General features: G+C 48.6%; 1 long non-coding RNA gene across 1 annotated transcript in view; it reads right to left on the minus strand.

Moving 5' to 3' along the window:
• LOC137626099 (uncharacterized) overlaps nucleotides 1-24657 on the minus strand; it is a 69868-nt gene that overhangs the window by 36940 nt on the left and 8271 nt on the right. The window contains exon 2 of the long non-coding RNA XR_011040989.1: nucleotides 13557-13653. This is a non-coding gene — a long non-coding RNA (uncharacterized lncRNA). The remainder of the gene's footprint in view (nucleotides 1-13556; nucleotides 13654-24657) is intronic.

A 24657-nucleotide genomic window follows, 5' to 3' on the forward strand; every position in this document is an offset into this window, starting at 1 on the left:
ATAAGTCTTTTCTTTAACATAATGGATGCTATTCACAATTTATGCAAAAAACTAGGCCAACTTGATGAGTACTATTTCAATAAACATCATTAAGAAATGTCTAAATTGTTTTCACTGCATCATTGTTGAGAATCTACTCATTGCTGGATCACTATACAGTACTGTACCAAGTTTACAGAATGTTTATAAGGTAGAGGAATGTTCACATCACTCCAACAATTTTCTGGGGTAACAGGATACAGAATATGTTTGCTATAGCTTTGATACTGGTATCCACTGTCTAGGCTAAGTAACAACAGTTTTTGTCTATAACAGTCGAATGTCTGCAAAATGCTTCTCTACTTGATTGCAATTCTATTTGCCATCTCCAAGCCCTACAGGGAGTAGGGCATGCTGCAAAAAAAAAAAAAAAAAAAAGAATATAATGAGACAAGGTTGAAGGACCAAAATATAAAAAAACTAACATTCTAATAAAAAAAAATAAAACTACAAGATATAAAAAAATAATTTGTATTTTCCCATCTATAACTTTAATTTCTCCATAGGCAGTGGAGAACTCTCCGTGTGAGGGGAAACTTCCTCCGAAAGGTGGAAGAGAGGAAGCCACTTCCACACGCGACTCCCTTGGCAGGGGTGAAGAAGGAGTGTCTCCAATGGAAAATGCAGGAGGTGCAGGCCTCGATGGTCTAACAGGAGTCAGCTTTACCCTCGAGGAAGTGACCGCATCTGAGATTCCTCTCTTCCTCTTCAGGGGAGCAGAAGAAGCCGTGGTTCTTTGCAGTAGGTCTGCTGGAGCTGTAGGATACTCCAAGAGCTGGCAGACAGATCAGGCTTGAAGGCTTGCACCGCTTCTCTGACCATAGCTTTGAACCACGGCTGCTGACGGACTGACGCACCAAAGGTTCCCTACGAGGAGTCTCTGCTGTTGATGGGTTCGCCTTAGAGGAAGGCAGCTTTGGGATCCTGGACCCATCTGTGGAGGCCCCTTCCCCTTTCCCCGGCCGTCGTTCTGTAATGCGTTTGTAGGGAGGGGAATGAGGCGATGGTGACCCTCTCAATTCGATGCTCCCTTGGAGCCTGTAGAACCTGCTCATGGCCATGGCGCAAGTGCGCCAGTGAGTGCTGGCACATTGGCGAACGCTGACGCATTGGCGAGCACTGACGTATTGGCGAGCGCTGGCGGGGCAGAGAGTGCTGACACGCAGGAGAGCGCTGACACGCAGGAGAGCGCTGGCAAGCAGGAGAGCACTGGCGTGCAGCAAGGCACAGCGCAGGATACTGGTGCACATATTCAAGAAAATGAGCAGGATAGCCCGGGCCCAAGAGAGCGCAGCCACGCAGTACTGCGCTGCGCAGGAAGATGATGGTGCGCAGTTCTCGGTGAATATGCCCGAGAGTGCTGGCACGTAGGTGAATGCTGTCGAGCTGGAGAGTGCTGGCAAGCTGGAGGGTGCTGATGAGCTAGAAAGACCTCTAGCACAGGAGAGCGCTGATGCGCAGTGGAGCGCTGGCGTGCAGGAGAGTAGTGACGTATAGGAGAGCGTTGGCGAGCCGCAGACCGAGGCTGCACATGAGAGCGCTGATTTCTCTGGGAGCGCTGTTGTGCAGGAGAGCGCTGACGAGCTTGAACTAGAGCGCATTTGCACTGGTAAGCGTAGGTTGGCTGGTGAGCGCTGGCGAGCTGGCAAATACTGCTCTTTGGCACGGCAAGGCTGCGCTAGAGAGCGCTGGCGATCGAGAGATCGCTTGGGCATTGGAAGGCGCTGAGGACAACCAGGAAAACACTGGCGATCTCACGAACATCGAAGCGCTGAAGAGCAAAGATGCTCAGGAAAGCGTTAGAGAGCAGGCTGGTGCGGACGTGCTGTTGGAAAGCGCTGGTGCCCTGCAGGGCACTGGCGAGCTGGAGAGCGTTGGCGCACAGCTGAAAGCTTTGGAGGAACATCCATAGGATGAACATGAGACAGAAACGGTGATGGCAAGTCAGCAGGTCAGCTGGAATGTCAAAACAGGGATGTGCGCTTTGGAGGGGTGAACATCCTCCGATGGGGATCGTGAATGATCAGCAAAAGAATCCAGGGCCGAAGACCGACGACTAGCGGCAGCTTCGTCAGGAGAAGGACCTGGGACAGGCAAGGGCCAGAAGACGACTGAAGTGGAGGTCCCTCTTTGGGGGACGGCTGCAAAGACGAGGCTGAAGAGCCAAAGAGGCGCCTTTTCACCGATGGTGAAGAGCCACCTATAAGGCGAAGTGGAGGACGAGCTCTGCTAAGGAGATGCCCTCTAGGGGCCATTGGATCAGCAAGCTGATCTTGAGCAGCAGTCCTCAGAAGAGGAGTCTCTATGAGAGAACTCCCCTGAGGGGAAGAAATACTCGCAGGAGACTGAAGATACTTAGTTTCCCCCTCGAATCATGAACAGAAACGGGGGGAAACGTAGTCAGCACCAACAGCTGGAGAGTCTGGAGGGGCAGGGGCATCGTCAGCATCCACAGAGGACACCTCTAACACCACAACATCAAAGAGAGACAGAGGATCCACCTCCGAAGTCGACGACGACTGCACACTTGCCCCACAGAGGATAAGACTGCACACTTGCCCCACAGAGGATAAGTTGCAGCAAGGAGTCCTGCGAGGGCGGACCTGGAAGCCCCAAGGACGACCACACCTGTAACACAGAAGACATAGTCAAGGCTTCACCCGGGAGGAGAGATAGGGCCACTTCGCTAGGAGAAGCAACACCATCTCTCGAGGACCAGGGTTGGCCAAAAATTAAAAGGTCTGCGCTACTGTTCAATGGTTTCTCGGAAGAGGCCAAACAAGCAGGAGCTTTGGAGGAGGTCTGGAGGCGGAAGAGGAGGTCTTGAGTTTTTTACCTTCGAAGGAGAAATATCTCACTTAGACTTCTTCCGCCATCGCCTAAACCTCTCCCACTGGGAAGCAGACCACTCCCGACACTCATTACACTTGTTAGCACTATCACACCGTTGACCTCTGCAGGCGAGACAAAAGGTGTGGCGGTCGATGTCCACAGCCTTCAAGTCCAGGGCAGGATCGCATGGTCGGCAGAAGTCAACACAAACACACACACTATTAAAAAGAAAGCACAAACAAAAAGCATTAATGGCAGTCCAATATGACAAATTCGAAGATAATTTGTATTTTTCCTAAATACAAACCACGCTATTTACAAAGGGTGACTTATCCCTTAGGAAGGGTGGAAAGTCCCCAGCCATACTGGCTTTGGCTTTACCCGGGACTCAGAATCCGAGTGAGTCGCACTCGAGAAAAGGAGTCCCTGCACCTCACAAGTTCCTTGCTCCGCAAGGAACCATGTGGCCTACGTCAGCTTGTGTGTGAAGGAAGAAGTTTGACCCGTCCTAGGCAGTTGACCTGGAGTTCCAGAAGGAACTCTGGGTTAGGACGTTCCCAATACCACCTCGTCAGGGTATGGGGGACGCGACAGTATTGACTCAATACTCGGAACACAAGGAAGCATGGTTTACCTGCAGAGGTTCGAGGTCAGCTATGCAGAGACCGGGATGCTGCTTCCCCGTAGAGGGGATGATGAAGAAAGAAGTAAGGGCCAGACATACTTCTTTCGTTCATGCAGACTAAAACCTGATAACAATGCCCTCAACCTTCTGCTACCTGTCCAAAAAGGAGCCTGAGGTTAGACCAGCTGTTGTGTAGCCACCACAGAGTGATAGAAAACGTATCGAGACTCCTGTGGGTCACGCCCTGCAGGAAGCGGGCTGCGAAGGTCATTAGACGCTTCCAGACTCCAGCTTGTAGCACCTGCGTCACATAGTAGTATTACTCGAAGGCGAGGGACGTTGCGATGTATCCAACATCGTGTTATAGGGCGACGTGACGGGGGAGGGTCTGAAGACAGGTCGAGATAAATGTCCTTGAGTCCGGGCTGAAGAGGTATACTGGTGACTCTCCCCCCATGTCCTCCTTGTGCTCCCAAATCGGCTGCAACTGAGGACAAACTGCAGCTGTTCCCAGCTCTAACCTCTCGATTCCTTACTGGCAAGAAAGAGAAGGTCTTGGGACATCAGACACAGAATGGAGACTCGAAATCTTGAATGAATCGGACCGAAGGGCCGGGACCCTCAGATTCTGAGTCTAGCCAACAACTCAGGAGCGAGCCTGAATGTTGCCTTCCCCTCTTCCTTAGAAAGGGGGGAGTAGTAAGAGACCAAGAAGATTGCTTACACACTGGCCGTGGCCAGAGTGAGCAGAAGACCCAAGGCGGAATACAATCCGAGGCCTGTCGTAAAAGGGTCTTGAGAAGATCTCTTAAAGGACTAAAAGTCCGAGCCATGCTCCAAGTTGGAGGTCTTCCTCCGACTAGGGCAGGGACGATCGTAGCTTCGCATGAGCGAGGATAGATCCAGCGGGCAGGAAAAAGTTATTCCTTTAAGCCTGAAGGTCAGGGAAAGGCTGAGCGACAGGCTTCATTGCCGAGAGCGGAAAGGAGTTTCCTCCCGCCGAAAGGCAATAAGACCGTTATCGCTGGAGAAGAGGCCTCAAGGGAAGAGGTATATCTCCCACGGCACCAACCACCTTAGACTCTTCACTTTGCCTGGGAGACCCCTGTGGATGACTATCGCAGATGACGCGACCTCCGTACCGCGACTGTAGCGGGTTGTCTCTTCTAGAGGAGGAAGCGTAGTGTGGTTGCTTGAGTAGTCTGCGCCGTGGGAGAAGCTCTCCCGGGAGTTCCATCAGGGGAAGCAGAGGGTCCAGAAACCGTTCTGCGCATAGTCCCAGTGGAGCTCTCCCATTGAAAGGTTGACAGACAACCTCGTCTTGTTGAGACCCATTGTCCACAGACAAAAAGGAGGGAAGACGCAGGCGTCGAAGTTGTCCCACCATCACCGGAATGCATCTTGCCAGAGTCTCAGGGTCTGAGACTGGGGGGGAAGACTAGCGGAAGCTTGAGGTTCCAATCTGTCGCGATCAGGTCCCCCAGACCAGCACTTGCTGGTTACCCAAGGTCAAAGACCCCCAGGTACACTCTCTCTATGAGGCTCTGCTCGGACAGTCTGAGAGAAACATTCCCCTGCCTGGAATGAGAGAGCCGATGGTGGTATTGAGAGAATCTCAATCATCCCGGTATCTCTACTGCAAGATGTGAAGGTGTGAAAATGCATCCCCTGCTGGTTAGAATGAAGTCGACGCGCAACGGGGCGACTCGGCAGGAGCTGTAGGATCTGAAGAGGGGCCAAACTAAGGCCCCTAAGCCTGCCTGAATGATGGAGAGGTATCCTTCAGGTCTTGACCATAGGCCTGGACCAGAACATCCCCCCCCCCTTTCCTTTGACGAGTCCGAGAACCGCATCAAGAATGTGGGGAAAGGACGAGAATATCCACTACCATCAAGAGGCTCCATAGGTCAACACCCATTGCAGGTCTAATAGTTCCGCTGGTCCCATAGGGCCAGGGAGTCCGGTTAAACATTGCCTGAGGCCACCGGAACTTGGATCGCCCCACATGGAACTTATCCTGAGGCGACCGTTCGGACTATAGATGGGTCAATGAGGAAAGAAGTTTTAGGAAACGTTCCAAGGTAGGGCTGAAAGCTCTGCTTGACTGAGAACAGGTACTGCGACTCTCCTCAGTCTTGCCACAGTCAACCGAAAGGAAGGCTCGGAGGATGTGGTAACAGAATCTGGCGTCCCCAGGTGGTCACCCATCCAAGTACCGACGTTGCTTAACCTCGCTGGACGGACGAGAAGCGGGGTTTCCAATGTGGTAAGGCGGTTGACTCAATATCATGGCCAGAAACTCCAGATGTTGAGGCAGAGGAAGAGAAGGCTCCAAGCAAAATACCATGAGCCCACACTCATGGTAAGCATCCGGAAGCTTGTCCCGGCACTGAAGAAGGTCGAAACCCGAGCCTACCGGAGTTGACCAGCCCTCCAAACAGCAGAGGAGGCGGAAGCCTGCACCTGAGCGGCCAAGAGGAAGGCAGGGAGAGTTCTCTGGGAAAACAAACCTGCTATGCCACGGCGGGATAGCCACACTGCATCATAAGCAGGAATACTTGCAGTCTAGGCTGAATTCGACGAGCACTCTGGAAGATGGATGGAATGGAAACTGAAAGTACCCGTCCTTCCGATCCAGGGTTTAAGGAGTCCTGTCGCCTCGTTACCAGTCTGATCGATTCTGCTGGTCTACGCTGGCCGAAGTTTGTTCGACAAACTTGATCAAGGCTGAGAGGTCGACTATGGACATCCCCTCTCAGATCCTTCCTTACAAGAAAGGATCGACTGAGGGGGCCGGGGGTGAAGCCGTCGATGATCCTAAGGAAGACCTTCGCCTAAGGTATGGATCATTCTGCCCAACCGGGCAACTCTGCTGACGCTATGGCATAGAGGTTCAGAGACACTGAATTCGCTGACAGAGACGGCAGGCGCGATATCCTTGGCTACTCACAGAGATTGTGCGGGAATGGGCATCGGGAAGCTGTCATTCGGATGAGTAACCTTAAGCATCCTCCCAGCGAAAAACCTGCAATCCTAGAGTTCATGAACTCCTTTTAGGACTATGCCCCCCCGGGGGAGTCTCCCGTGCCATCTGTTCCTGACAGGAGGAAACTGCAATTGGACACCTGTCCCAGTTGTCGTAGCCGATAACTTAGGCCGACGTGGTTGAAAGAAAAGGGCACTGGAGCCCTGCAGAGTCTGGAAGAAAGCGCCTTGGAGGAGTGAAACCGGATGTCGATTTACTCCGCACAGCAGCTGTCTAAGTCTCTGTCCTTGGGCACAAACAAACTCTTCTCAAGGATGGAAGGGTGTCTGAGGTCGTCGACCTCCACAGATGAGACACCCGAAGGAAGCCCTCAGTCAGCGCGTCCAGATGGTACAACATCGAGCTTGTCCGCAAGTTAGATACTTAACGACGAAAGGCCAAGGTGCTGAGCTCGAGAGGAGGAAAGTACCCTTGATCTTCCTGTAGCTTCCTTGAACCAAACCTCGGGCCGTAACCGAGGAGGGAAAGAACCTGGTAAGCTCCCAGAGGAAGAGGTAAGCAGTCACCCCTTGTCCGATGGAGAAATCTCGAACGGAAAGCCCCCCGCCAAAAATCCTTCCAGGGAATGACGGGGAAGGGCTAACCCAGGTTCAGGAATAGAGGAGTGTTGCTCAGATCTCCATTAAGTTTCTCCTATTCTTGCAAGTGCCATGCTCTGTGTTTACGGGGTGAGGCAGTGTTCTGGAAATACGCTCCAGAAGAACTCGCCAGGCTGGTCATGCTGCGAAAACCCCATTGGGAATCGTGGTCGCAATTGCCCTGGAGCTCGCGCGACGGGAATTCCTGGTGGTCGGCGAGCGATAACCCATAGACGAGCAATGGATACTGCAAGAAATAAGCCGACATTTGTGCGAAGAAACACTGTAGGTTCGCGCGACGGAACACCATCCGTCCGCGCGATGGAAAAACCGTTGGTTCGCACGTGGACGAACATTGGAGAGCATGAGCGTAGACGTGCAGGCACGTGGGCGTGTGGGCGCGCAGGCGAGTGGTCGTGCGGTTGCACGGCGAGCGGTCGCGCGGTTGCACGGGCGAGCGGTCGCGCGGTTGCACGGGCGAGCGGTCGCGCGGTTGCACGGGCGAGCGGTCGCGCGGTTGCACGGGCGAGCGGTCGCGCGGTTGCACGGGCGCGCAAGCGAGCGGTCGTGAGGGTGGGCAGGTGGATGAAAGCGAGTCCGAGGCGGCGAACGCAAGCGTTAGCGCGATGGCGAGGAAACGCGCTGCCGCGTGGGCAAGGAGGACCGCTGGCGATATGGATCAACAAGCGATCGGTGGTGAGCTGGTGAGCGCTAACGCGCAGGTTGGCGATGGCGCGTTGTGTTATGCCGACGCGATGGTCGAGCAGTATGCGCAGGTGAGCGATCGTGCGTTGGCGAGCAGTATGCGAAGGTGAGCGATCGTGCGTTGGCGAGCAGTATGCGAAGGTGAGCGATCGTGCGTTGGCGAGCAGTATGCGAAGGTGAGCGATCGCGAGCAGTGATCAGCATGCGCCGGGTCGTGCGATGGTGATCAATATGCGCAGGGTCGCGTGATGGTGATCAGCATGCCAGGGTCGCGCGATGGCGATCAGCATGCGCAGGTGGGCGGTCGCGCGATGGCGAACAGCATCTGCAGGTGGGCGATCACGCGATGGCGAACAGCATAGGCAGTTGAGGGTCGCGCGATGGTGATCAGCATGCGCAGGGTCGAGCGATGGTAATCAGCCTCCGCAGGTGTGCGGTCGCGCGATGGCGATCAGCATCCGCAGTTGGGGGTCGCGCGATGGCGATCAGCATCCGCAGTTGGGGGTCGCGCGATGGCGATCAGCATCCGCAGTTGGGGGTCGCGCGATGGCGATCAGCATCCGCAGTTGGGGGTCGAGCGATGGCGATCAGCATCCGCAGTTGGGGGTCGCGCGATGGCAATCAGCATCCGCAGTTGGGGGTCGTGCGATGGCAATCAGCATCCGCTGTTGAGGGTCGCGCGAGTGCGATCAGCATGCGCAGGTGAGCTAGTAGCTGGCGAACCATGTTCCTTCAGAAGTGTTGGAGAACGTTGGCGTGCCGGCTGTAACACATGTGGGCGATCCGGAGATCGCTGGCGAGCTGATGATCGCTGGCGAGCTGATGATCGCTTGACCCCGACCTGAACCGAAGTTCTAGATCGCAAGGGCGAACGTGGGCGCACAGGGCGCGTAACAGGAACCAACAGGAACCGCAGGGATGATCATCTTGAAAGCGCTGACGAACAGAAGAGCGCTGATGAGCAGAAGAGCGCCTGTGTGCTCACACTGAGCAGGAGCAGGAGAGAACACAGCAGAAGGGCGTGCAGGGAAACCATGACACGCAAGGGAAGAACCCCAGTGGGGGCAACCCTTTGCCCCGAAGGGATCGTTGTCCGCCGGGAGACTGATGTCCGTCGGAAGACCGCTGTCCGTCGGGAAGACCGTTGTCCGTCGGGAAGACCGTTGCCCGTCGGAAGACGAGATCAGACTGCTGTCCATCTGCACCAAGGCGGAAGATCGAGAAAAAGGAGTTGTAGGCTGCAAACGGAGATCGAAAAAGGCGCCTCAAGCACCCTTATAGGGAGATGAGAGGCCCTTACGACGAGGCGGACGGTGGGCCTTACGGCGAGGGAGGCCAACAGCAACAGCAACAGGAGAAACCTCCAAAGAGGAGTCTCTATGAGTGTACTCTCTCGCGAACGAAAGAGAAACACTTCGTGGAAGAGACTGGTCAGCCAGTGACCTAAAAGGAGCAATCCTCCGAAGAGGAGCTCCTGCAGTTGCCCAGCCCCTTGAGCGAAACTGCAGGTGCGACCGCTCAGCACCAAGAGCATAGTCGCACGAGAAAAAGGCAAGAGAAGAACCCCCCAAAAGGGGAAAAACTCAAGCCTGGACAGGAAAAACTTCCCTCGGAAGGAAAGTTACCCGCCCAAGGATGCAAGCCTCCTGAGAGTTCTAAAATGAACTGGAGAGCTGTCCGTCGTCACGGGAGTACTACCAGTAGAAGGAGACACGCCCCTGACGAAAATACAAGGGGGGAGGCAGCAACAGCCGAATCCCCAGGACTCAACCAGACAGCTCACACCGTTGCTATATTACAGAAACGAACTAGATCGGTAACTGTAAAAAATAAAACAAATAATATTAGTACACATTCATTCCCCCGGGAAGGCTCCGAAGAGGAATCCCGAGGGAAAGGAACAAGAATTACACAACAGGCACGTGCCCTCACAACCACTTACACTCGCGAAAGGAGAGCTGTAACCAAAACAGAAATATAACAATTATAATTATGTAACTATGTAATTATGAAATTTAAAAATGAATGAACACTAAAGAAAGAAAGAAAACCCCGAAAGGAATCGTTCTACAAGCTGAAAAACAAAAAACAACTACAATTAGATTCATAACTAATTGAGACAAACGTACGGCGTAGCAACCCCCCACACGGATAGGAAGCTAGGCTACAAGGCCGTAGTAACACGTAGTAAAAGGGTGAACGACCTCAAGAGAGAGAGAGAGAGAGGGAAAGACTTAAGTCAAACTCGATCGCCACCCATAAAATTACGCCGTGGTGGCCTAACTGCCGAGGGCTCCACGTAGATATCGTACACTACACACACAAATCTGAAAAGGAAACTTACTCATTTCTATACTCAAATATATATACAAACATGAAAACATGTTTACATATATATTGAGTAAATGAAAAGTAAGCGATTAAGTAAAGACAAAACAAACAATGGCTGCCAAGCGAGGACCAAGACAGAGACGTCTGTCACAGTCCGAGCCAAAAGTGAAAGTGAGTATTCACCTGTGTGTGAGGGGGAGGAGGGGTAGCTAGCTACCACTCCCCTACCCCCCCGCTAACTAGCGCGGGGGTAATACACCCTCGTTAAATTCTAATGGCTTGCCATTTCAGCTACGCTAAAAGTAATACCCTTTGTAAATAGCGTGGTTTGTATTTCGGTTACGGAACAAACAATTAATTTGGTGAGGATGAAGAACGGCGATGACCGTTCACCATCCAAGCCAAAAGAAAAGTGAGCTAATTCACCGGTGTGTGAGCGGAAGCGGTAGCAAACTATCCCCCCTACCCCCACTAACTAGCGGAATGGGTAGTTAAAACTCGTTAAATTTCAATGGCTCGTTATTTCAGCTTTACCGAAAGTAATACCCTTAAATAAATAGCATAGACTTGCATTCCAGTTACGGAACAAACTCTTATTCTGTATATAGCTTTGAATGGAAATAACTCCCAACTGCGATCCCTTCTCCAATTCATCTATGCAGGCAGTAATGACGAATGTGGAAATATCCACGCCATTTAATTAAAAATAAAAAAAATAAATCACCGATGGTGAAGGGCCACCTCTAAGGCGAGGCTGCGGGCGAGTTCTGCGAGATCAATGATGCCCTCTGATGGCTGGTGGATCAGCAAGCTAACCTTTAGAAGCAGCAGTCTTCCACACAGTAGTCTCTATGAGTGAACTCCTCCGAGGAGAAGAAACACTTGCAGGAGAAACAGACGAACGACTTAGCTTCCCCCACGAAGAATGATCAGTCGGCAGCAACAGCTAAAGAGCCTGGGGCAGGGGTGTCAGCAGCAGCAGCAGAAGATGCCTCAGACACCACAATGTCGACACACAACAGAGGATCCACCTCTGAAGTCAACGAAGGCTGCACACTAGCACCACGGATGATGAACTACAGAAAGGAGTCATTGGAGGGCAGACCCGGCAGCCCCATGGACGACCACACCTGAACAAAAAGAGAGGTGTGATTGACCATCAATTAAAGGGCCTACTGTACCAACCGTGTGTCACACAATTGTACATAATTCCTATTGTATATATTATGCTTGTATCTGCGCTCTTCCCTCGCACTAAAAAGAACCTGAATGATCATGTCTCCGGTTTTGCTCTGAACTTTGTCTGTCCCTCGAACATGCCATGTCCTGTTGCCTTGAGGTTTTGTATATAAAGAAGAGTGTTCCTTAATATATAACTCAGTCGTTTCCAACCTGCCTTTGAGTCACAACCTTCCCCCTCCTTCGTCACATTGGTGACCCCGGAGTGACTCGCTCCTCCCGCCTCCCCATCCCCCCTACACCTCTCACCGTTACTATGACGCCGTCAACGCATACCTTCTGCAGCAGTACTCACCGTCACCAGCCGCCCGTATAGCAACGCCTTTTCAGCTCTCTCAACAACCGTTGGGGGATCAAAGGGCTTCGCTCACCCTCGGGAAAATGACCAGTATCACTCGCCTGCAACCTGCCGCGGACGGCTCTCCTCGTGATGTGAACCCACTTCATGACTTTCAAATCTCCATCAACGCCTCCACTCGTGACAAAGAGGACATCTATTCAACTTCAACCGAAGCTGCCATGAATGCCGTAGGACACACACGCCTATGAATGCCGTAGGACACACTCGCCTATGAATGCCGTAGGACACACACGCCTATGAACGCCGTAGGCCTATGAATGCCGTAGGATATACTCGCCTATGAATGCCGTAGGCCTATGAATGCCGTAGGACACACACGCCTATGAATGCCGTAGGACACACTCGCCTACCCCGTGACGAGCCGGAGCAGCAACACAGCCAACCATCATCCACCACTCGCTCGCACCCCAACCAACGACTTCTACAGCCACTCACTGCTGCTCATCGGTGCAGTTGTTACTATTACCTCTCCAGATTCAGGGCACCTATTTAACATGTTCAGTATGTCATTTTTAGAGGGGGAGCCATGTACCAACCGTGTGTCACACAATTGTACATAATTCCTATTGTATATATTATGCTTGTATCTGCGCTCTTCCCTCGCACTAAAAAGAACCTGAATGATCATGTCTCCGGTTTTGCTCTGAACTTTGTCTGTCCCTCGAACATGCCATGTCCTGTTGCCTTGAGGTTTTGTATATAAAGAAGAGTGTTCCTTAATATATAACTCAGTCGTTTCCAACCTGCCTTTGAGTCCACAAATCCTCTCTCAGCTCGTCACACTACACTACTACTCGACAGTTTCTCAGAAAAGACCGAGTGAGCAGGAGCTTTGGAGGAAGGTCAGGAAGTGGAAGAAGCCTTGGGATTTTTAACCCTTTTGAAGAGACCTTTGAAGGAGAAATATCCCGCTTTGACTTCTTCCATCGACGCCCAAACCTTTCCCACTGGGGGGCAGACCACTCCTTACACTCACTATAATTATTTTCACTATCACACCGTTGACCTCTGTAGGCGGGACAAAGGGTGTGCTAATCGGTGTCCACAGCCGATATGAAGGTACCGCAAGGCCGGTCTAAGTCCTGGGCAGGTACGAATGGTCGGCAGAGGTCAACGCAAACACACTATTAAAGAGAAAGCACAAACAAAAAGCATTAATGGCAGTCCAAAATATAACTTGGTGCGGATGAAGAACGGCAATGACCGTTCACCATCAGAGCCAAAAGTAAAGAGAGCTAAATAACAAGTGAGTGAGTGGGAGCAGTAGCAAGCTAACCCCCTATCCCCGCTAACCTGCGGAATAGGTAGTTAACCCTCGCTTACTTTTAATGGCTTGTCTTTTGTTTCGCCGTAAGTAATACCCTTAATAAATAGCGTAGGTTTGTATTCCAGTTACGGAACAAAGAAAGTTTATGGGAAAGCGAGATGGGAAGACTTCAATCTACCAAGCCAAAACCAAGTGACAATGCACTGGGTGAGTGCATGAGCAGGGAGGCTGGTCTTACCCCTTGCTACCTGGTGGGAAGTTGTTAATATCACAGGTTAAAAGTTTATGGCTAGATTCCAGCTACACCGGAACTGATATCCCATAGTAAAGAGCTAAGGGTTTGTGTTTGAGCAGGAACAAAAGAAGAATAACAACAAAAATCATAACATGATTTGCCTTAAAGCAAACAACAAGAGTTAACTAATGTAATAATGCTTACAATAAGTTGACACCACATTATCCTTTAATAAATCACAATGCAACACACATTACTGTATGAGCAACTATGCAAAGCCCCTTTCTCCATACCTTACCTGCCAGCTTACTTTAGTAGTGATGGCCTGACAGAATCAGCTGGCTGCTTTAGCTCTTGCATCACGTTTCTTACCAGACCGTTACACGCATGGGCACCTGCAATACAACAAATGACATTCAGAACCAAGTTGCAAAATAACAAATTTTCAAAATAATATGACAAATTTGAAAGTAATTTGTTTTCTTCCCCACTATACAAACCTGGAGTTCTTTACTATGAATTTATATTTTGGCAAAAGCTGAAAACTAGCCGTAAAACTTTTTAGTGAGGTATAATGGCCCGCAACCGGTTAGCATTTGTAGCAGGGGATAGAATCACCACCCCACTCACACACACACACATACCAGTAAAATGACATAGCATTTTATTGCAGGCAGGAATTTCTTCTGGGGAAATAGGTGATGGCAGGACAAGTATGAGTGAAGAGCTCAAGGTTTATTTAGTTAGGAAAAATACAAATTACAGTACTTTGTCATTTGTTCCAACAGCTAATACAAACCGTTTGGCTCTTTACTGTGAAGACATCCTTAGGAGGGTGGAAGTCCCAACTGGCTGGTGACATGACACGGAGTGTGACTCTGCTTTGCTTCGCACGAGCTTAACAGAATATGAGTGAAAGCTAACAGCTTGGGCAATTTTGTGTGATGTGCGAGAACTAAGCATTATGTCTTATTCAGGTAAGGATTCTTGGAGTAATAAACTTTGCTAACTTAACCTTCATGTTACCCAACTCCCCTCACAGGGAAGAAGGGGACATACCAAATATATTTCTTATATCAGGTTACACAAGGGCTATGGTTCTTATCTGCGACGGAGGAGGTCAACTAGTAGAGTTCTGTATGTGCTGTACCCCAAGAGATGGGAAGATGAAGAACGAAAAGGCCAGACATCTGATCATTCATCCCAGACTAATGTCTGCTCTCGACCAACTGCTCCTTGTACTGCAAGGGAGCTGAGATATCTTAAACATGTTGTGCAGCCAACACAGAACCTATGGAGAAGGTATCCATGTTAATTTAGGTAGTGGGCTGTGAAGGTCATCTGACACTTCCACACCGCAGCTTGAAGTATTTGCACCACAGAGTAGTTTATTTCTAAATGTTATGGACATGTCCATGCCCCTAACATCATGAGCCCTGGGTCTACGACCTTGAGGATTATATGTGAAAATTCAAGGCCCGATTGATGACGTGTTGAATCCAGGAAGAGATTGTATTCCCAGTAAATCTCCTCTTGACCCTGCCCATACTCACAAACAGTTTGTTGACATGTGGGCGACCTCCCATGGTTCGTTTAAGATAACTCCTCAGAGCCTTCACCGGGCATAGTAACAGTTGATCTGGGTCATCCATCAATTACAGAATGGAGACTCTCAATGCAGAGGGGCCCGAATCTAGGATACGTTCCAGCCGAATTTTTTGTCTTAGCATCAAACTCAGGGACAAAGTTGAGCGTTACCTGACCCCTTCCCTTTCCATGGGTAACATTGTAGGGCAAACCATGCAACTTGCCGACTCTTTTAGCAGAGGCCAGTGCGAGAAGGAAGACCGTTTTAAGCATCAAGTCACTATCTGATGACCAACGTAACAGTCCATAAGGTGCTACTTTCAGAGATCGTAATACAAGAACAACATTCCAAGGAGGTGGTCTGACTTCCAGCTAAGGGCAGGTATGCTCAAAACCCCGTATGAGGAGGGACAATTCATTAAAGGAGGAAATGTTAACTTCATTCAGTCTAAAGGTGAGGCTTAACACTGGGTGGTAACATTTCACCAACAAGACCAAGCAAAGATTTTCCTACCAAAGGTATAAAAAGAACTCCATTATCACTGCGATAGTGGCATCCATGACATTAACCACAAAAGATTCCCCACTTTGCCTGATATACAGCAGAAGATGAATCCCAGAGATATCTAAACATCCCTTTCGCTACTGCTTGCAAAAAGCCTCTCGACGATAGGCTACTGCCTTGTGGTAAATCTTTGCATGTGGTTGGTTGAGTAGATCTGGAAGTGGAGGGAGCTCCCTCAGCACCTCTGTGAGCAGATGTAGGTCTGGAAATCATTCTGCATGTTGCCACATTAGAGCTGTGAGAGTCATCGAAAGATCTATTGATGGCCCATTTTGTTCAGAAACCTCCTTACTAGGCAGAAGAGGGAGAATGCATAAACATCAAGATTGCTCCACTCATGTTATGAGACATCTTGCCAAATGCCATGGGGATCTGGTATTGGTGAGCAGTACACCAGCAGCTTCCGGTTCAGGGATGGCGCAAACAGGTTTATTGTTGGCGAACGCCACAAAGTCAAGAATTTGTTGGATATCTGATTATTCAAAGATCCCTCAGAGCCAACTATCTGAGTCTTCTTGCTCAGTTTGTCTGCCAGAACATTTTCTTACCCAAGATGAAATGGGCTGATTCGGCTACCATGTCGTCTTCTGTCCATCTTAGGATTTTTACAGCTAGATGGCATAGTTGTTGACAAAAAGTACCTCCTTGTTCATTTACATATGTCACTACTGTGTTGTCGCTCATCAGTATCACGGAGTGTTCTGTAAGAATTTCTTGAGAGGCAGAAAGGGTGCTATCATTTCCAGGAGGTTTACTTGGCATTGCCACTCTAACTCAAAGCACAGTCCAGAGGCCATGCTGCAACAGATGAGCACCCCCACACTTCTTTTGATGAGTCTGTGAAGAGCATCAAATCCAGGGGAGGTCAAGAGGTCTACTCCTCTAAGGAGGTTGGTGACTTAACACCCACCATCCCAGGTCTCTCAGCCGTTGCGAACTAGGCACTCCAAGAAGGTTAATTGTCCCAGAAAGTGAGGCCGCAGGAGTGCTGGTAGCAAGTCTTGCATTAGAAAGAGGCAAACTGCCCGCTTTAGTCTCTCCACTCTGCTTTTGGACGGAAAGCCTTTGCCTAGTTGGGCGTCTGTCTGCATCCCAAGATATACCAGTTTCTGAAATGGTTGCAGACAGGACTTCTTGCAATTTACATAGATCCCCAGATCAGAGCAAAACTCAAGAAGCCTGTCTCAGAGTAGGGGAAGAATCTCTAATGAGTCTCCTAGAATCAGCCAATTGTCTAGGTATCGTAATACTTGAATGCCGTTCTTGTGAGCCCAGGTTGATACAAGGGAAAAGATCCTCAAGATGCCTGTCTCAGTGTAGGAGAAGGATCTCTACCAAGTCTCCTAGAATCAGCCAGTCATCTAGGTAATGTAATAGATGAATACCATTCTTATGAGCCCAGGTTGATGCAAGGGAAAAGATCCTTGTGAACACCTGGGGGGGGGGGGGCATCTACAGGCCGAAACACAGCACCTTCAACTGGTATATTCTTTTGTTCAGGATGAATCTTAGAAACTTCCTTGGAGGGATGGATTGGGACCTGGAAGTATGCATCCTTTAGATCCAGTATTATCATGAGTCCTTTGGTCTGACGGCCTGTGTGACCATTTCTGCCGTCTCCATCTTGAACAGAGTCTGTTGAACAAACTTGTTCAGGGCGGAGAAGTCGATGACTGGACTCCAGCCTCCAGACGCCTTTTCTACAAGAAAGAGTCGACTGTAGAAGCCTGGGAGCCCATCTAGGACCTCTTGGAGAGCATCCTTCTCTAACAGGGTCTGGATTTCCCCCTGAAGAGCCTGTTCCTTCACTGATCTCTTTGCGTAAGAACACGATGTTACTGAGAGAGAGAGAGAGAGAGAGAGAGAGAGAGAGAGAGAGAGAGAGAGAGAGAGAGAGAGAGAGAGAGAGAGAGAGAGAGAGAGGTATCATTAGAAAAAATACAAACTATCTACTATATTTTCCGCAACTAGAATAACATCCCTGCTAATCTGGCTTTTGGCTTTACTCGGGGGCTCCTTATCCGAGTATGATAGTACCCAAAATAAGGAGTCCCTGCAACTTGCTAAAACTTTGCTGCGCAAGGTCCGCGGCCTACGCAAATATGTCCGCGGCCTACGCAAGGTTCGTGGCCTACGCAAGGTCCGTGGCCTATGCAAGGTCCGTGGTCTACGCAAGCTGTGTATTAAGATATTTAGAATTTTGACTGGCTAGGTAAAGTTATTCCGAGTCTTTTTGTAGGAAAAACTGTTGTAACCAAGATTTTCTTAATACCAATTCACCAGGGTATGGGGATGCTACAGTAATAGCTTAATACTAGGTACACAGGGGAGCATGGTGTACCTGCAGTGGTTTGAGGTCAGCTTATGTAGAGAACCCAGGATGCTGCTTTCCCCAAGAGACGAGAGGATGAAGAAAAGAATAAGAGCACGTCAAAACTTTTCATTCACACAGACTAAAACTGGGTAACAGTGCCCTCAACCTTCTGCTATTTGTCCAATAAGGAGCTTGAGGTATACAACCAGCAATTGTGCAGCCACAACAGGACTGGTAGATATCGTATCAAGTTCTTGCGGGTCACGTCTTGCAGGAGAGTGGTTGTGAAAGTCACCTGGAGCATTCACACCCTTGCATGTACTGTAGAACCTGTGTCACAGAGTAATCTGCTTAGAAGGGCCAGTGTCATAGCTATGCTTCTGACATCGTAGCTCGACATATTGAATGAGAATCTGGATTCAGAGCATAATTGATGACTTTGTGAATCCAGAAGAGATAATGTTTTGGTGATCCTCCCCTTGTCTCTCACAGTGCTGATGACCAGAGAGGGCACCCGGGTGGGCTGTTGCTGTTTTCTTGAGGTAGAGCCTCAAAACTCACCCCGGGTATAGTAACAGATGATCTGGATCATCAGTTACTGAGTGGAGACTTGTTGTCTAGGATCCGTCATCTATGGAGACTGTGTCTGGCAACAAATTCAGAGACGAGTCTGAACGTTGCCTTTCACCTTTCTCATGAATGGCAATGTCGAAAGAGAGACATGAAGTTCCTTGACTTGTTTGGCCGCTGTCAAAGTGTGTAGGAACACTGTCTTCTAAACCAGGTGAAAATTTGTTGCCTGGTGAAGTGGACCGTAGGGAGGGCTCCTTAGAGACCAGAGAACTCGAACCATGTTCGAGGCTAGACAGGCCAAGGATGATAGAAGTCTGAGGAAGAATAGTCACTCTGGGCTGGGGGTTCTTTTCGTCTTGAGAAAGAATCTTGTGACCTTTCTAAGCTTCGTTATCCTGTCTTTGATGAGAAGGTTTTGTGGAGATTGGCATCTAGAATCATTCCCAGATATACCAGTCTTCTGAGAGGAAAGTAGAGAAGACTTCCAAAGGTTTATCATGATCACCCGATCTTGGTAAAAAGACTTCAGAAGTTCCGATGCTAACGCAAGGTTGCCAAGAAGTCTGCTAGGGTCAGTCAGTCATCCAGAAACGTAGGGGACGGAAGCCGATCCTTAGCCCAGGATGGGTGCCGTGGAAAGACCGAAGCACAGTACCCTGACCTGGTGTTTCTTGTTTGTCTACATTGAATCTCCAATACTTCCTAGAAGATGGATGGTTTGGGCCTGGAAGTATGCATCCTTTAGGTCCAGCGTGCACATGAAGACCTGTGGTCTAACCCATTGTCTAAACTTCTCCAACATGGTGCAGACATCGACCCAAAGGGAAAGCTCCTTGCGGATCCTTTAGCATGGGAGATTGTTGACGCTGGTGTCTTGACTCGTTGAGGAAAAGGATGGGAAGCGATACCCTGTGTAAGGATTCTTCCCAGGGAGAGAACTCCTTTAGCTGATCTCAGTATTGATAATGTTTCTTTAAATATGTATGACTCTTTCAAAATTTTAGGTGTGATTCTCGACAGTAAATTTACTTTTGAGAAACATATAAGGTCTCTGTCTTCTTCAATTGCACAAAAAATAGGCTTATTGAGAAAGTCTTTCAAGATTTTCGGTGATCAATCTATTCTGAAGAAGTGTTTTAATTCTTTCATTCTACCTTGTTTTGAGTATTGTTCTCCTGTTTGGTCTTCAGCTGCTGATTCTCATCTTAATTTGTTGGACAGAAACTTACGGTCTATTAAATTTCTTATTCCTGATCTAGATATTAATCTCTGGCACCGTCGATCAATTAGTTCATTATGCATGTTGCATAAGATTTTTCATAACTCTGACCATCCTTTACATTCAGATCTCCCTGGACAATTCTATCCTGTTCGTAATACTAGGCAGGCAGTTAATTCTAATAGCCAGGCCTTCTCCATCACGAGACTCAATACTACGCAGTACTCTAGAAGTTTTATTCCAGCTGTTACCAAGTTGTGGAATGATCTTCCTAATCGGGTGGTTGAATCAGTAGAACTTCAAAAGTTCAAAGTTGGAGCAAATGCTTTTTTGTTGACCAGGCGGACATGAGTCTTTTTGTAGTTTATTTATGACATATTTGTTTTTGATGCTGTTAATAGTTTATATATGACATGTCTGTTTTGACGTTGTTATTGTTTTTAGAATGATTTATTGTTAATTTGTTCTCTTCATTTATTTATTTCCTTATTTCCTTCCCTCACTGGGCTATTTTTCCCTGTTGGAGCCCCTGGGCTTATAGCATCTTGCTTTTCCAACTAGGGTTGTAGCTTGGATAGTAATAATAATAATAATAATAATAGAAGTTGGTAAGGCAACGCTTGACCTTACCATGCGCCCTGATTATTCCTTAGAACAGCATCGGTCTGGCGAATGTTAATCAATGGTTAACGGCTGGGTATCATGGGTACTGTGCAGTTGGAGAGTGCTCGTGAGTAGTCACCTGTCGACAAGCCGCTGATGGGGGCTGTCGATTGCTTTAGTGGATTGGTGTGATGATCAAAGAAAGACAAGCTGGCAATCGGCGATCTAGTGATCAGCAAGCTGATGACTGATTATAGACTAGCAATCGGAGATCAGAACACTAGCAATAAGAGATAGTTAGCGAGTGGCGAGACTGGAGGTCAATGTTCAGAAAAAGACGAGCTAGCAATTGGCGATCTGGCGATCGGTGAGCTAGCGATCAGCAAACGGTGATCTAGCGTTCAGTCGGTTGATGATTTCTCATTGGTGGAAGATAGCTAAAAATCAGCGATCGTCGGACTAGTGAACGGCGGTCGGTGAGCTAGTAATCGGCGATCTGGCAATTAGAGATTGGCAAGCTAATGATAGGCCATTTGCAACGTCCAGATCGTGTTTGCTGTCAGTGGTAGTGTCAGAAAAACCTTCTGAAGAGAAAGGGACCAAGGGATCCCTGTGAGGAGTCTCGACCCATGGTAGATGTGGTTGATCCGCTTTGGAAGATGGAATCTTCGGGATCTTGAACCCTTCTGTCAAGCAGCCTCCATTTTTTTCCCAGAGGGTGTGATGTATTGCATTTATGGGGAGGGGAATGGGGCAATGGTGACCTGTCAAAATATTTTCCCTTTCGTTCTTTTTGCCTCTCGCGCGAATACACAGGAGAGTACTGGCGCGCAGGAAAGTGCTGTGCAGGATGATGCTGGTGTGCTGTTTCCACAGAATGCACAGGAGAGCACTGGCGTGCAGTACAGCAGTGCACACGAAGATGCTGGTGCGCAGTTACCAGAGGATACGCAGAAGAGCGCTGGAGCTCAGGAAAGCGCGGGAGCTCACGTGAGTGCTGGCGAGCCGGAGAACGCTGGTGCGCAGGTGAGCGGTGACGAGCTGGAGAACACTGGTGTGTATGTGAGCACAGGTGCAAAGGTGAGCAAGGGCACGCAGGCGAGAGCTGGCGAGCAGGATAGCGCTGGTGAGTTGGCAAGCGCTGACGAGCCTGAGAGCGTTGGCAAGCGCTGACGAGCCTGAGAGCGTTGGCACAGAGGAGACCACTGGTGCTAAGGAAAGTGCTGTTGCGCAGGAAAGCGCTGGCGCGTAGGAAGAGCACTGGTACGCAGGAGAGCGTTTGTGAGTTGGAGAGTACGGGCGCGTAGAACGGCGCTGCGCATGAGAGCAATGTCGCGTAAGAGAGTGCAGCTGCGAAGGGGAGCACTGACAAGTTGGAGAGCGATGTTGCGCTGGCGAGCACTGGCAAGCTGGCAAACGTTGGTCCTTAGACCAGAGAGAATGCGTTGGAAAAAGGAGGGAAGCAGGAGATGGCTAGGGCATTGGAGAGCGCTGATGCGCTGGCGAGCGATGACACTCTGGAAGGGCTGGAGGGCACTGATGTAATGCTGGTAAGCGCTGGTGCACTGGAAGGCACCAGCACGCTGGAGAGCGTTGGGTCGCAGCTAAAAGATTAGGAAGTGTAGCACGAGCATGCAGATGATGAATAGGAGACAGGAACGGTGAAGGCAGGTCAGCAGGTCGGCGTGAAGGTTGAACTGGAACCGGGATATGCTCTTTGGAAGGGCGAACATCCACTGATGGGGATAGCGAATGATCCACAGAAGAGTCCAGGACAAAGTCTGAGGACTAGCTGCAGCGTCGTCAGGAGAAAGTCCAGGAACAGGCCTGAAGACGATAGAAGAGGAGGCTCCTATGAGGGGGAAGGCTGCAATGCTGAAGAACCAAAGAGGCATCTCTTAACCAGAGGTGAAGGCGTACTTCTAAGGAGATGGGATGACAACCTTTTATGACGCCCCTGGGGGTCGGTGGATCAGCAAGCTGACCTTCAGCAGTAGCAATCCTCCAAAGACTATGCTCCACCCCCAAAGGAAGAGAGGCTCAACAAGGGGGTAGCATAATCTAGGCGAAGACAGAAACAGCAGTTGGAGTCGATGAAGTGATGACGAAGATGCAGGGAAGTTCTCCCTCGGAAGGGAAAATAGTCCAACCCCTGGAGGTAAACCTCTTGGCAACGCTCTATGATCATCTGCCAAGAGTGCTGCCTGAAGAAGTGTAGCCAGAGTTAGTTCCTTGAAGATGAAGTGCTGATCAGGAGTTGCCACGGGCGTACTTCTAAGGAGAACGGATGACGCCCTCCATGAGCCGGCAGTGACAGCAGATTCTCCAGGCATGAACGGAACAGTTCTACTTCGTCGGCTCTCTTGGTCAAACGAAGAAGACTTGCATCGCTAACTGAGGAAAAATACAATAAACTATGTAACAAAAAACTCCCTCGGGAGGAACACCTAGTCCGCGACAAGAAAGGAGACCACCGAGGGAACAAAAATAAGAACTGCGCACTAACTTCCCCGGGTCGACATCAATGGGAGAAGGAGAGCAGAGAGTAACTGTAATAAAACAAGAATTACAATTATTTAAATCAGCTAAAATTATTCACTAATCAGAAGAACCAATGATCCTCCGACAGGAAGTGTTCCCCTCGGTGGAGAAGCTGAAAATTTAAATTTCCAACTATTATAATTTCACTTAAACAATTAAGAAAAACAATCAGAAGCGCAACCAAACCTGCAAACTGGAAAGGTGCTCCCCCCATTAGTATACTGTCGGTAGCCCATGAAAGCTGAACGGCTTTGAGAAGAGAAAGACTGAAGTCAAGCTGTGAAAGGCCACACTCCCTTCCCTCAGTAATCCATATATTCCCCGCGGATGAGGAAAAAGCGAAGACAACAGTTGAACGAGGAGGGTCCAAACGATGACGATTCACCTGTGGCGACGGCCGAGTCAACGGCAGGTTATTCGCCGACGGGAAGACCAATGGACAATGGGGGGGGAGCGGGCAGAAGGGAAGGTTCCTGGGCCTTGCGCACGTGTCTCGAGAACCTGCTGTATACGTTATCACACGGACGGCACATACACTGAAATGGAAACTTACAACATATCTATCTATCTATCTATCTATCTATCTAATATATATATAATATATATATATATATATATATATATATATATATATAGATATAGATATAGATATATATAAGAAAAAAGTAAGTTAAAAGACAAAAATTAATGGCAGTCCAAAATAGGCGAGGAGGAAGAGCGGTAACAACCAGTCTCTATCCGAGCTAAAAGTATAGTGAGCTAAATCACATATGTGTGAGTGGGTGTGGTAGCAAGCTACCACCCTACCCCCGGCTAACTAACGGGATGGGTAGTTAACCCTCGCTAAAATTTTAATGGCTCGTCCTTTATACCCCTAATAAATAGCATAGGTTTGTATTCCAGTTACGGAACAAGGGTGTTTTGTTTTGTTTTTAAATCTGTAACTTCGTTAAGAGGTTTCCGCCAGTATTATTATTATTATTATCATTATTATTATTATTATCAAAGCTACAACCCTAATTGGAAAAGCAAGATGCTATAAGCCCAGGGGCTCCAATAGGGAAAAATAGCCCAGTGAGGAAAGGAAATAAGGAAATAAATAACTGAAGAGAACAAATTAACAATAAATCATTCTAAAAAAAGTAATGTCAAAAGAGATATATCATATATAAACTATTAACAACGTCAACAACAAAAATGTCATATATAAACTATAAAAAAACTCATGTCCGTCTGGTCAACATAAAAGCATTTGCTCCAACTTTGAACTTTTGAAGTTCTACTGATTCAACAACCCGATTAGGAAGATCATTCCACAACTTGGTAACAGCTGGAATAAAACTTCTAGAGTACTGCGTAGTATTGAGTCTTATGATGGAGAAGGCCTGGCTATTAGAATTAACTGCCTGCCTAGTATTACGAACAGGATAGAATTGTCCAGGGAGATCTGAATGTAAAGGATGGTCAGAGTTATGAAAAATCTTATGCAACATGCATAATGAACTAATTGATCGACGGTGCCAGAGATTAATATCTAGATCAGGAATAAGAAATTTAATAGACCGTAAGTTTCTGTCCAACAAATTAAGATGAGAATCAGCAGCTGAAGACCAGACAGGAGAACAATACTCAAAACAAGGTAGAATAAAAGAATTAAAACACTTCTTCAGAATAGATTGATCACCGAATATCTTAAAAGACTTTCTCAATAAGCCAATTTTTTGTGCAATTGAAGAAGACACAGACCTTATATGTTTCTCAAAAGTAAATTTGCTGTCAAGAATCACGCCTAAAATTTTGAAAGAGTCATACAAATTTAAAGAAACATTATCAATACTGAGATCCGGATGTTGAGGAGCCACCGTCCTTGACCTACTTACAATCATACTTTGAGTTTTGTTAGGATTCAACTTCATACCCCATAATTTGCACCATGCACTAATTCTAGCTAAATCTCTATTAAGGGATTCACCAACCCCAGATCTACATTCAGGGGA

The sequence above is a fragment of the Palaemon carinicauda genome, chromosome 33 (assembly GCF_036898095.1).
Source record: "Palaemon carinicauda isolate YSFRI2023 chromosome 33, ASM3689809v2, whole genome shotgun sequence".
Taxonomy (NCBI): Eukaryota; Metazoa; Arthropoda; class Malacostraca; order Decapoda; family Palaemonidae; genus Palaemon; species Palaemon carinicauda.